The sequence below is a fragment of the Pristiophorus japonicus genome, chromosome 9 (genome assembly GCF_044704955.1).
Source record: "Pristiophorus japonicus isolate sPriJap1 chromosome 9, sPriJap1.hap1, whole genome shotgun sequence".
Lineage (NCBI taxonomy): Eukaryota > Metazoa > Chordata > Chondrichthyes > Pristiophoridae > Pristiophorus > Pristiophorus japonicus.
The window spans coordinates 223,067,392-223,080,016 of NC_091985.1; the positions used below are offsets into that span (position 1 = coordinate 223,067,392).

General features: G+C 47.8%; 1 protein-coding gene across 6 annotated transcripts in view; it reads left to right on the forward strand.

The window, feature by feature from the left end:
• LOC139273761 (gastrula zinc finger protein XlCGF57.1-like) overlaps positions 1 to 12,625 on the forward strand; it is a 69,462-nt gene that overhangs the window by 33,228 nt on the left and 23,609 nt on the right. The window contains exon 1 of one of the 6 annotated variants that reach the window (XR_011595341.1): positions 213 to 264. The exons of 3 other annotated variants lie outside the window; for them this stretch is intronic. The gene's annotated coding sequence lies outside the window, so the exon portion shown is untranslated. Of the gene's footprint in view, positions 1 to 212; positions 265 to 536; positions 559 to 603; positions 2,000 to 12,625 lie in introns of those variants that run through there. 2 more of the 6 variants (XM_070890823.1, XM_070890821.1) reach the window with 2 other exon arrangements.

Sequence of the window (12,625 nt, forward strand, 5' to 3'; positions counted from 1 at the left end):
GCTCGGGGAAAGGCCGGAGCCGCAGGTTCTTGTTCGGGGCCTGGGCCCGCACCGCCCGCGCATGCACAGCTCACACTGCCTGGGTGATTGACGGCAGCTCTCAACCAATAGGAAGAGCGGGGGCGGGACTGGAGGACCGAGCGGGCGGTGGGACCTCCAACCAATCAGAGTGTGCGAGGGGCGGGGCTGAGCCCGGGTCTCCCTCACTGAGCATGCGCGGGCGGTGAAGACGGAGCTCAGTCGGACAGATGCTTCCGGAAGGCGGTAGGAGATTGTGGGCGCTGCGGGGAGATATGGACCCGGGGGTGGGCTGGGAATCTTCATAAACACCCGGTGTAGGCCTCAGGCGTAGAATCAGAGCCCGCAGCCCCCCTGTTTGTGCCGCAGTGACAGGCCCGGGTCAGCGGGGTCACTGGCCGCCATCTTCCACAGGCGGAGTTACGGCGCATGCGCGGCCCTTGGCCAGGAAGAATGAGTGGGCGGGGCTTCAGGGTTCCAGTCACGTCACAGACAGACCCTCGGAGCGAGGGAGACTTGGTCCACTCAGTGTGTTCTCAGGTGACTGAACAGTCCAATCTGGGAATTACAGTCTCTGTCACAGGTGGGACAGACAGACAGTGGGTGGGGAGTCTGGTTTGCCGCATACTGGTTCCGCTTGATTTCTGCATGCTCTCGGTGACGAGACTCGAGGTGCTCAGCGTCCTCCTAGATGCATAGAAAATAGGGTGCAGGAGTAGGCCATTTGACCCTTCGAGCCTGCATCACCATTCAATGTGATCATTCACCTCAGTACCCTTTTCCTGCTTTCACTCCATACCCCTTGATCCCTTTAGCAGTCGGGGCCACATCTAACTCCCTCTTGAATATATCCACCGAACTGGCATCAACAACTCTCTGCAGTAGAGAATTCCACAGGTTAACAACTCTCTGAGTGAAGAAGTTTCTCCTCATCTCACCCCTTATCCTTAGACTGTGTCCCCTGGTTCTGGACTTCCCCAACATCGGGAACATTCTTCCTGCATCTAACCTGTCCCGTCCCATCAGAATTTTACCTGTTTCTATGAGATCCCCTCTCATCCTTCTACACTCCAGTGAATACAGGCCCAGTCGATCCAGTCTCTCCTCATATGTCAGTCCTGTCATCCCGGGAATCAGTCTGATGAACATTCGCTGCACTCCCTGAATAGCAAGAACGTCCTTCCTCAGATTAGGAGACCAAAACTGGACACAATATTCCAGTTGAGGCCTCACCAAGGCCCTGTACAACTGCAGGAGGACCTCCTTGTTCCTATACACAAATTCTGTAGCTATAAAGGCCACCATGCCATTTGCCTTCTTCACCGCCTGCTGTACTTGCATGCCAAATTTCAATGACTGATGTACCATGTCACCCAGGTCTCGTACCTCCCCCTTTCCTAATCTACCGCCATTCAGGTAATATTCTGCCTTTGTGTTTTTGCCAGCAAAGTGGATAACCTCACATTTATCCACATTATACTGTATCTGCCATGCATTTGCCCACTCACCTAACCTGTCCAAGTCACTCTGCAGCTTCTTAGCATCCTCCCCACAGCTCACACCGCCACTCACTTAGGGTGGTCTTTGGCCAGGGACTCCCAGGTGTCGGTGGGGATGTTGCACTTTATCAGGGAGACTTTGAGGGTGTCCTTGAAACATTTCATCTGCCCACCTGGGGCTCGCTTGCTGTGTCGGAGTTCCGAGTAGAGCGCTTGCTTTGGAAGTGTTGTGTCAGGCATGCGAACAATGTGGTCTGCCCAAAGGAGCTGGTCGAGTGTGGTCATTGCTTCAATGCTGGGGATGTTGGCTTGATGGAGAAGACTGACATTGGTACGTCGGAAGGAAGCCAGCATCGCGAGACCTGAGCGGGCGCGGGAGCACAAAGGGCAGCGGCAGCTTGGAGCAGCGGCCAGCTGCAGCAGGGGCAGAAAGTAATAAAAGAAGTAAAAAGAAATCGAAGTGTGACATCACAGCCAAGCGCGTAAGTGATTGGTGATTGGCTGGTGGATTGGTGGGTAATTTATCTCTTTCTTTTCTTAAAAGTAGGTAACCTTTGGCATTGTTGCCAAATTAAGTTAATTTAAGGATTAAGGCATGGCAGGAGAGCCCAGACCCATGTCATGCTCCTCCTGTGCTATTTGGGAAATCAGGGACACTGGAAGTGTTCCCTGACTATGTGTGCGGGATGTGTATCCAGCTGAAGCTCCTATCAGACCGCATTGTGGCACTGGAGCTGCGAATGGATTCACTCTGGAGCATCTGCGATGCTGAGGATATCGTGAATAGCACGTTTAGTGAGTTGGTCACATCACAGGTAAAGATTACAAAGGCAGATAGGAAATGGGTGACCATCAGGCAGAGCAGCAGTAGGAAGGTAGTACAGGGGTTCCCTGTGGTCATCTCCCTCCAAAACAGTACCACTTTGGATACTGATGGGGGAGATGGCTCATCACGGGAAGGCAGCAGCAGCCAAGTTCATGGCACCATGGGTGGCTCTGCTGCACAGGAGGGCAGGAAAAAGAGTGGGAGAGCTATAGTGGTAGGGGATACTATTGTAAGTGGAATAGATGGTCGTTTCTGCGGCCGCAATTGAGACTCCAGGATGGTATGTTGCCTCCCTGGTGCAAGAGTCAAGGATGTCTCGGAGCGACTGCAGGGCATGCTGGAGGGGGAGGATGAACAGCCAATTGTCGTGATGCATATAGGTACCAATGATATGGGTAAAAAAAACGGGATGAGGTCCTACAAGCTGAATTTAGGGAGCTAGGAGTTAAAACAAAAAGTAGGACCTCAACGGTAATAATCTCAGGATTGCTACCAGTACCACGTGCTAGTCAGAGTAGAAATAGCAGGATAGTTAAGATGAATATGTGGCTTGAGGAATGGTGTAAGAGGGAGGGATTCAAATTCCTATGACAGCGACACTGAAACCGGTTCTGAGGGAGCTGGGACCAATACAAACCAGACAGTCTGCATCTGGGCAGGACTGGAACCGATGTTTGCTAGTGCTGTTGGGGAGGGCTTAAACTAATATGGCAGGAGGATGGGAATCTATGCAGGGAAACAGAGGGAAGTAAAATGGGGGCAGAAGCAAAAGGTCGAAGGGAGATAAGGAAAAGTGGAGGGCAGAGAAATCAAAAAGGGTCACAGTACAACATAATTCTAAAAAGGACAAAGTGTGTAAAAAAAAAAAACAAGCCTGAAGGCTCTGTGTCTCAATGCGAGGAGCATTTGTAATAAGGTAGATGAATTAATTGCACAGATAGCTGTTAACGGATATGATGTAATTGGGATTACGGAGACATGGCTCCAGGGTGACCAAGGCTGGGAACTCAACAACCAGGGATATTCAATATTCAGGAAGGATGGACAGAAAGGAAAAGGAGGTAGAAACATAGAAAATAGGTACAGGAGTAGGCCAATATGCCCTTCTAGCCTGCACCGCCATTCAATGAGTTCATGGCTGAACATGCAACTTCAGTACCCCATTTCTGCTTTCTCACCATACCCCTTGATCCCCTTAGTAGTAAGGACTACATCGAACTCTTTTTTGAATATATTTAGTGACTTGGCCTCAACAACTTTCTGTGGTAGAGAATTCCACAGGTTCACCACTCTCTGGGTGAAGAAGTTCCTCCTCATCTCGATCCTAAATGGTTTACCCCTTCTCCTTAGACTGTGACCCCTGGTTCTGGACTTCCCCAACATTGGGAACATTTTTCCTGCATCTAACCTGTCTAAAGCCATCAGAATTTTAAACGTTTCTATGAGGTCCCCTATCATTCTTCTGAACTCCAGTGAATACAAGTCCAGTTGATCCAGTCTTTATTGATAGGTCAGTCCCGCCATCCTGGGAATCAGTCTGGTGAACCTTCGCTGCACTCCCTCAATAGCAAGAATGTCCTTCCTCAGGTTAGGAGACCAAAACTGTATACAATACTCCAGGTGTGGCCTCACCAATGCCCTGTACTCAAATCCCCTCGCTATGAAGGCCAACATGCCATTTGCTTTCTTAACCGCCTGCTGTACCTGCATGCCAACCTTCAATGACTGATGTACCATGACACCCAGATCTTGTTGCACCTCCCCTTTTCCTAATCTGTCACCATTCAGATAATAGTCTGTCTCTCTGTTTTTACCACCAAAGTGGATAACCTCACATTTATCCACATTATACTTCATCTGCCATGCATTTGCCCACTCACCTAACCTATCCAAGTCGCTCTGCAGCCTCATAGCATCCTCCTCGCAGCTCACACTGCCACCTAACTTAGTGTCATCCGCAAATTTGGAGCTCCTACATTTAATCGCCTCGTCTAAATCATTAATGTACAGTGTAAACAGCTGGGGTCCCAGCACAGAACCATGCGGTACCCCACTAGTCACCGCCTGCCATTCTGAAAAGTACCCATTTACTACTACTCTTTGCTTCCTGTCTGACAACCAGTTCTCAATCCATGTCAGCACACTACCCCCAATCCCATGTGCTTTAACTTTGCACATTAATCTTTTGTGTGGGACCTTGTCGAAAGCCTTCTGAAAGTCCAAATATACCACATCAACTGGTTCTCCCTTGTCCTCAAAAAATTCTAGAAGATTTGTCAAGCATGATTTCCCTTTCACAAATCCATGTTGACTTGGACCTATCATGTCACCTCTTTCCAAATGCGCTGCTATGACATCCTTAATAATTGATTCCATCATCTTACCCACTACCGATGTCAGGCTTACCGGTCTATAATTCCCTGTTTCCTCTCTCCCTTTTTTAAAAAGTAGGGATACATTGGCTACCCTCCACTCAATAGGAACTGATCCAGAGTCAATGGAATGTTGGAAAATGACTGTCAATGCATCCGCTATTTCCAAGGCCACCTCCTTAAGTACTCTGGGATGCAGTCCATCAGGCCCTGGGGATTTATCGGCCTTCAATCTCATTAATTTCCCCAACACAATTTCCCGACTAAGAAGGATTTCCCTCAGTTCCTCCTCCTTACTAGACCCTCTGACCCCTCTTGTATCCGGAAGGTTGTTAGTGTCCTCCTTAGTGAATACCGAACCAAAGTACTTGTTCAATTGGTCCGCCATTTCTTTGTTCCCCGTTATGACTTCCCCTGATTCTGACTGCAGGGGACCTTTTTCTCTTTACTAACCTTTTTCTCTTTACATATCAATAGAAACTTTTGCAATCCGTCTTAATGTTCCCTGCAAGCTTCTTCTCGTACTCCATTTTCCCTGCCCTAATCAAACCCTTTATCCTCCTCTGCTAAATTTCTCCCAGTCTCCAGGTTCACTGCTATTTCTGGCCAATTTGTATGCCACTTCCTTGGCTTTAATACTATCCCTGATTTCCCTTGATTGCCACGGTTGATCCACCTTCCCTTTTTTATTTTTACGACAGACAGGAATGTACAATTGTTGTAGTTCATCCATGAGGTCTCTAAATGTCTGCCATTGCCCATCCACAGTCAACCCCTTAAGTATCATTCGCCAATCAATCCTTGCTAATTCACACCTCATACTTTCAAAGTTACCCTTCTTTAAGTTCTGGACCATGGTCTCTGAATTAACTGTTTCAATCTCCATCCTAATGCAGAATTCCACCATATTATGGTCACTCTTCCCCAAGGAGCCTCGCACAATGAGATTGCTAATTAATCATCTCTCATTACACAACACCCAGTCTAAGATGGCCTCCCCTCTAGTTGGTTCCTCGACATATTGGTCTAGAAAACCATCCCTTATGCACTCCAGGAAATCCTCCTCCACCGTATTGCTTCCAGTTTGGTTAGCCCAATCTATGTGCATATTAAAGTCACCCATTATAACTGCTGCACCCTTATTGCATGCACCCCTAATTTCCTGTTTGATGCCCTCCCCAACATTACTACTACTGTTTGGAGGTCTGTACACAACTCCCACTAACGTTTTTTTCCCTTTGGTGTTCTGCAGTTCTACCCATATAGATTCCACATCATCCAAGCTAATGTCCATTCTAACTATTGCATTAATCTCTTCTTTAACCAGCAATGCTACCCCACCTCCTTTTCCTTTTATTCTACCCTTCCTGAATGTTGAATACCCCTGGATGTTGAGTTCCCAGCCCTGATCATCCTGGAGCCAAGTCTCCGTAATCCCAATCACATCATATTTGTTAACATCTATTTGCACAGTTAATTCATCCACCTTATTACGGATACTCCTTGCATTAAGACACAAAGCCTTCAGGCTTGTTTTTTTAACACCCTTTTTCCTTTTAGAATTTTGCTGTACAGTGGCCCTTTTTGTTTTTTGTCTTGGGTTTCTCTGCCCTCCACTTTTCCTCTTCTCCTTTCTGTCTTTTGCTTTTGTCTCCTTTTTGTTTCCCTCTGTCTCCCTGCATTGATTCCCATCCCCCTGCCATATTAGTTTAACTCCTCCCCAACAGCACTAGCAAACACTCCCCCTAGGACATTGGTTCCGGTCCTGCCCAGGTGCAGACCATCCGCTTTGTACTGGTCCCACCTCCCCCAGAACCGGTTCCAATGCCCCAGGAATTTGAATCCCTCCCTGCTGCACCACTGCTCAAGCCATGTATTCATCTGCGCTATCCTGCGATTCCTACTCTGACTAGCACGTGGCACTGGTAGCAATCCCGAGATTACTACTTTTGAGGTCCTACTTTTTAATTTAGCTCCTAGCTCCTTAAATTCGTTTCGTAGGACCTCATCCCTTTTTTTTTTACCTATGTCGTTGGTACCAATGTGCACCATGACAACTGGCTGTTCTCCCTCCTTTTTTACAATGTCCTGCACCCGCTCAGAGACATCCTTGACCCTCGCACCAGGGAGGCAACATACCATCCTGGAGTCTCGGTTGCGGCCGCAGAAACGCCTATCTATTCCCCTTACAATTGAATCCCCTATCACTATCGCTCTCCCACTCTTCTTCCTCCCCTCCTGTTCAACAGAGCCAGCCACGGTGCCATGAATTTGGCTGCTGCTGCCCTCCCCTGATGAGTCATCCCCCTCAACAGTACTCAAAGCAGTGTATCTGTTTTGCAGGGAGTTGACCACAGGGGACCCCTGCACTACCTTCCTTGCACTGTTCTTCCTGCTGGTCTTCCATTCCCTATCTGGCTGTGGACCCTTCACCTGCGGTAAGGCCAACTCGCTACACGTGCTACTCACGTCATTCTTAGCATCGTGGATGCTCCAGAGTGAATCCACCCTCGGCTCCAACTCCGCAATGCGGTCCGTCAGGAGCTGGAGGCGGACACACTTCCCACACACGTCGTCGTCAGGAACACTGGAGTCGTCCCTGAGTTCCCACATGTTACAGGAGGAGCATAACACACGACCAAGCTGTCCTGTCATGATTTAACCCTTAGATAGGCAACAACAATGCTAAAGTTTACTTACTGTTATAGAAGAGAAGAAAGAAAAACTACTCACCAATCACCAGCCAATCATTTACCCCCTTGGCTGTGACATCACCTTTCTGTTTCTTTCTACTTCTTTTTTGCCTTCTCCCTGTAGCTGCACCGGCACGCCTCTCGCTGCCGCTGGGCCTCTTATAGGCCTCCGACCCCGGACTCGCGCCTCACCAACTGCCACCGCCTCTCGCTGGCGCTGGGCCTCTTATAGACCTCCGACCCCGGACTCGCGCCTCACCAACTGCCACCGCCTCTCGCTGCCGCTGGGCCTCTTATAGACCTCCGACCCCGGACTCGCACCTCACCAACTGCCGCCGAATCTCATGGGGTAGAGTTGCTGGTTAAAGAGTAGATTAATGCAATAGAGTAAGGAAGGACATTAGCTTGGATGATTTGGAATCTATAATGGGTAGAGCTGTGGAACACCAAAGGGCAGAAAACGCTAGTGGGAGTTGTGTATGGACCACCAAACGTAATAGTGAGGTTGGGGATGGCATCAAACAGGAAATTAGGGATGTGTGCAATAAAGGTACAGCAGTTATCATGGGTGACTTTAATCTACATATAGATTGGGCTAACCAAACTGGTAGCAATATGGTGGAGGAGGATTCCCTGGAGTGTATAAGGGATGGTTTTCTAGACCAATATATCAAGAGCCAACTAGAGAGCTGGCCATCCTGGACTGGGTGATGTGTAATGTGTAAAGAGACGGTCTGTGTATGGAGATGTAAAACAAGGAAACGGTGTCTGTGTGTGATAGAGACACAGCCATGTGGTCACAGTCAGAACAATGCACAGATATCCTGGTTATGGTTTGAGCAGGGTCAGATCATGAATGTAGTAAACATAAATATCACCAGTGTAGCCGCAGCTTGTTAGAACAGACCTGGGGAGCAGAGAGCTCTGAATTCACTGTATTATCCCCGTTCTCCGGATCAGGTAACTATACTGTCTGTATTTTGCAGTGCTGTTAATAACATCAGTAAAAGCTTGATTATCTTGTGTCTGAAACCACAAGATTAAATATTTAGAGACAATAAGATGAACAAGTAAACACATCATGGCCCAATACTCCAGCTTTTTATTCACAGGAGAAAATTGTTTATCTAACTCCTCGAGTGGACAGAATAAAGAAAGATCCAAACTCTAAAAGCCCCTCGATGCATTTGTAAATATCTTTCAAATTCTGACAGATATCAATTGTCAGTATACGATCCATTCATGTCAATGGAAGACGAGAGAGGAGTTGGGGTGAGGGGGTTGGAGAGTAGGAGTGAATGAGGAGTTGGGGTGAAGGGTTCACTGCTCATGAATAGACTGTTGAACTATAATGAGGTTTGTTTTCTCTTTACAATGTTTTGAGTTGTGTGTTTAACTGAAGTCAGACACAGAGCTGCAGTTACTCACGGGCACTGGGCTGTTTCTAGTGAATGAATGTGGAAAGTGTTAGTGGGGAATAGATTTGTGTGGGATCATTCTGTGCTGAACACATTGCTGGGCTGCGAGTTTTTTATTCGAGCATGGGATGTGGGTGTCACTGGCAAGGCCAGCATTTATTGCCCATCACTAATTGCCCTTGAGAAGATGGTGGTAAGCCACCTTCATGAACCGCTGCAGTCCGTGTGGTGAAGGTACTCCCACAGTGCTGTTAGGGAGGGAGTTCCAGGAATTTGACCCAGCGACAATCAAGGAATGGCAATATACTTCCAAATCAGGATGGTGTATGACTTGGAGGGGAACGTGGAGGTGGTGGTGTTCCCACGTGCTTGCTGCCCTTGTCCTTCTAGGTGGTAGAGTTCGCGGGTTTGGGCGGTGCTGCTGAAGAAGCCTTGGCGAGTTGCTGCAGTGTATCTTGTAGATGGTACACACTGCAGCCACGTTGCGCCGGTGGTGGAGGGAGTGGATGTTTAAAGTGGTGGATGGGGTGTCAATCAAGCGGGCTGCTTTGTCCTGGATGGTGTTGAGCTTCATTCATCCAGGCAAGTGGAGAGAATTCCATCACACTCCTGACTTATGCCTTGTAGATGATGGAGAGGCTTTGGGGAGTCAGGAGGTGAGACACTCACTGCAGAATACCCAGCCTCTGACCTGCTCTTGTTGTCACAGTATTTATGTGGCTGATCCAGTTAAGTTTCTGGTCAATGGTGACCCCCAGGATGTTAATGGTAGAGGATTCGGCGAGGATAATGCCATTGAATGTTAAGGGGCGGTGGTTAGACTCTCGCTTGTTGGAGATAGTCATTGCCTGGCACTTGTGTGGCACAAATTTTATTTGCCACATATCAGCCCAAGCCTGAATGTTGTCCAGGTCTTGCTGTATGCAGGCATGGACTGCTCCATTATCTGAGGAGTTGCGAATGGAACTGAACACTCTGCAGTCATCAGCAAACATCCCCACTTCTGACCTCATGATGGAAGGAAGGTCATTGATGAAACAACTGATGATGGTTGGGCCTAGGACACTGCCCTGAGGAACTCCTGCAGCGATGTCCTGGGGCTGTGATGATTGACCTCCAACCACCACAACCATCTTCCTTCGTACTAGGTATGACTCCAGCCAGTGGAAAATGTTTCCCCTGATTCCCATTGACTTCAGTTTTACTAGGGCTCCTTGATGCCACACTCGGTCAAATGCCTTGATGTCGAGGGCAGTCACTCTCACCTCACCTTTGGAATTCAGCTCTTTTGTCCATGTTTGGACCAAGGCTGTAATGAGGTCTGGAACTGAGTGGTCTTGGCAGAACCCAAACTGGGTATCAGTGAGCAGGTTGTTGCTGAGTAAGTGCTGCTTGATAAAACTGTTGACACCTTCCATCACTTTGCTGATGATTGAGAGTAAACTGATGGGGGCGGTAATTGGCTGGATTGGATTTGTCCTTTTTGTGGACCAGACATACCTGAGCAGTTTTCTATATGTTGGGTAAATGCCAGTGTTGTAGCTGTACTGGAACAGCTTGGCTAGAGTTGCAGCTCGTTCTGGAGCACGTCCTCAACACAACAGCCGGGATGTTGTCGGGGCCCATAACCTTTGCTGTATCAGTGCATTCAGCCGTTTCTTGATATCGTGGTGAATCGAATTGGCTGAAGACTGGCTTCTGTGATGGTGGGGACCTCGGGAGGAAGCCGATATGGATCACTTGACACTTCTGGCTGAAGATGGTTGTAAACACTTCAGCCTTTTTTCTTTTGCACTTATTTGCTAGGCTCCGCCATCATTGAGGATGGGGATATTCATGGAGCCTCCTCCTCCCGTTAACTGTTTAATGGACCACCACCATTCACGACTGGATGTGGCAGGACTAGAGCTTTTATCTGATCCGATGGTTGTGGGATTGCTTAGCCTTGTCTATAGTATGCTGCTTCTGCTTTTTAGCATGCATGTAGTCCTGTGTTGCAGCTTCCCCAGGTTGGCACCTTATTTTCAGGTGTGCCTGGTACTGTTCCTGGCATGCTCTTCTACACTCTTCATTGAACCAGGGTTGGTCCCCAGGCTTGATAGTAATGGTAGAGTGAGGGATATGCTGGGCCTTGAGGTTACAGATTGTGATGGAATACAATTCTGCTGCTGCTGATGGCCCACAGCGCCTCATGGATGCCCAGTTTTGAACTGCTAGATATGTTTTGCATCTATCCCATTTAGCACGGTGGTAGTGCCACACAACACAATGGAGGGTGTCCTCCGTATCTAGACGGGACTTCATCTCCACAATGACTCTGCAGTGGTCGCTGCTACCAGTGCTGTCATGGACAGATGCATCTGCAACAAGTAGATTGGTAAGGACAACATCAAGTAGGTTTTTCCTCTCGAGTTGGTTCTCACCATCTGCTGCAGGCCCAGTCGAGCAGTTATGTCCTTCAGGACTCGGTCAGCAGTGGTGCTACCGAGCCACTCGATGATGGACATTGAAGTCCCCCACCCAGAGTACATTCTGTGTCCTTGCTGCTCTCAGTGCCTCTTCCACATGGTGTTCAACATGGAGGAGTACTGATTCATCAGCTGAGGGAGGGCGGTAGGTGGTAATCAGCAGGATATTTCCTTATCCATGCTTGACCTGAAGCCATGAGACTTCATGGGGTCCGGAGTTTTACCTATTACTGATGTCAAACTGATGGACCTATAGCTACCCGGGTCTGCATTGTCTCCTTTTTTAAAAATGGGGACTACATTAGTCTCCTTCCAATCTGTAGGAACCATTCCAGAGTGCAGTGAGCAATTAAAAATAAAGGCAATTACCGATAATTAATCCCTGCCCGTCAGCTTGGTCCACTTGAACCCAGATCGCTTCAGCTATGCCTAATGAGGCAATATCAAGTCTCTCTAACTGTTCGATTCTCACTGATTGAAATAGCAACCCCAGCTCCCCTTTGACCTACACTATCCTTTCTCAAACCATTGTAGACCTTTAGGTGAATGTCTGCCATCATTGTCATCTAGTCATGTCTCAGAAATACACAATACGTCTAAATTCTCCAACACAGCACAGGATTACAATTCTAACAATTTGCTTCCAACACTCCTTGCATTTACATAAAGGCAATTTAAAAGTCTCCCATCTATTTCTTAGTTATTAATTCTTGTTTGCTTCCTAACTGGTTTAACTTCATGCTTTGCTTCTATGTAATTATCACGTGCAATAAGGCTAACTTTGAACTTATCTACACTATCCCCTTGCTGAACTCTGGGATAATTCAGCACCCTCTGCCAACCTTTTAGCTCCCAAGAAGTTAAGATGGAGGTTGTCTCTCCTAAACAACTTGCCTTGTCCAGCGAAAACCTCCCAATTATTGATGAAGTGAAGCTGCTTCTTTTTGCAGAGGTCCTGAAGCCAGATGTTGAATCCCAAGGTTTTGGCTATTTCTCTCCATCGATCAGGACATGACTGGTAACGTAGAAACATAGAAAATAAGTGCAGGAGTAGGCCATTCGGCCCTTCGAGCCTGCACCACCATTCAATAAGATCATGGCTGATCATTCACCTCAGTACCCCTTTCCCCCCTCAGCCCGGAGACTACTAACCTTGCATCCCTTTGCTGAAGGACATTTATGAGGCTTTTGTAGGAATCCTGTATCACAAATGGACTTCTATCCATGATACCATTAGTTCCAATATGTAAACCTACTAAATATCTTGACATTCCCCTTTCATTAGTTCTTCCACACAATGCTGGAGATCAGTTACCTTGGTCTCTGGAAAA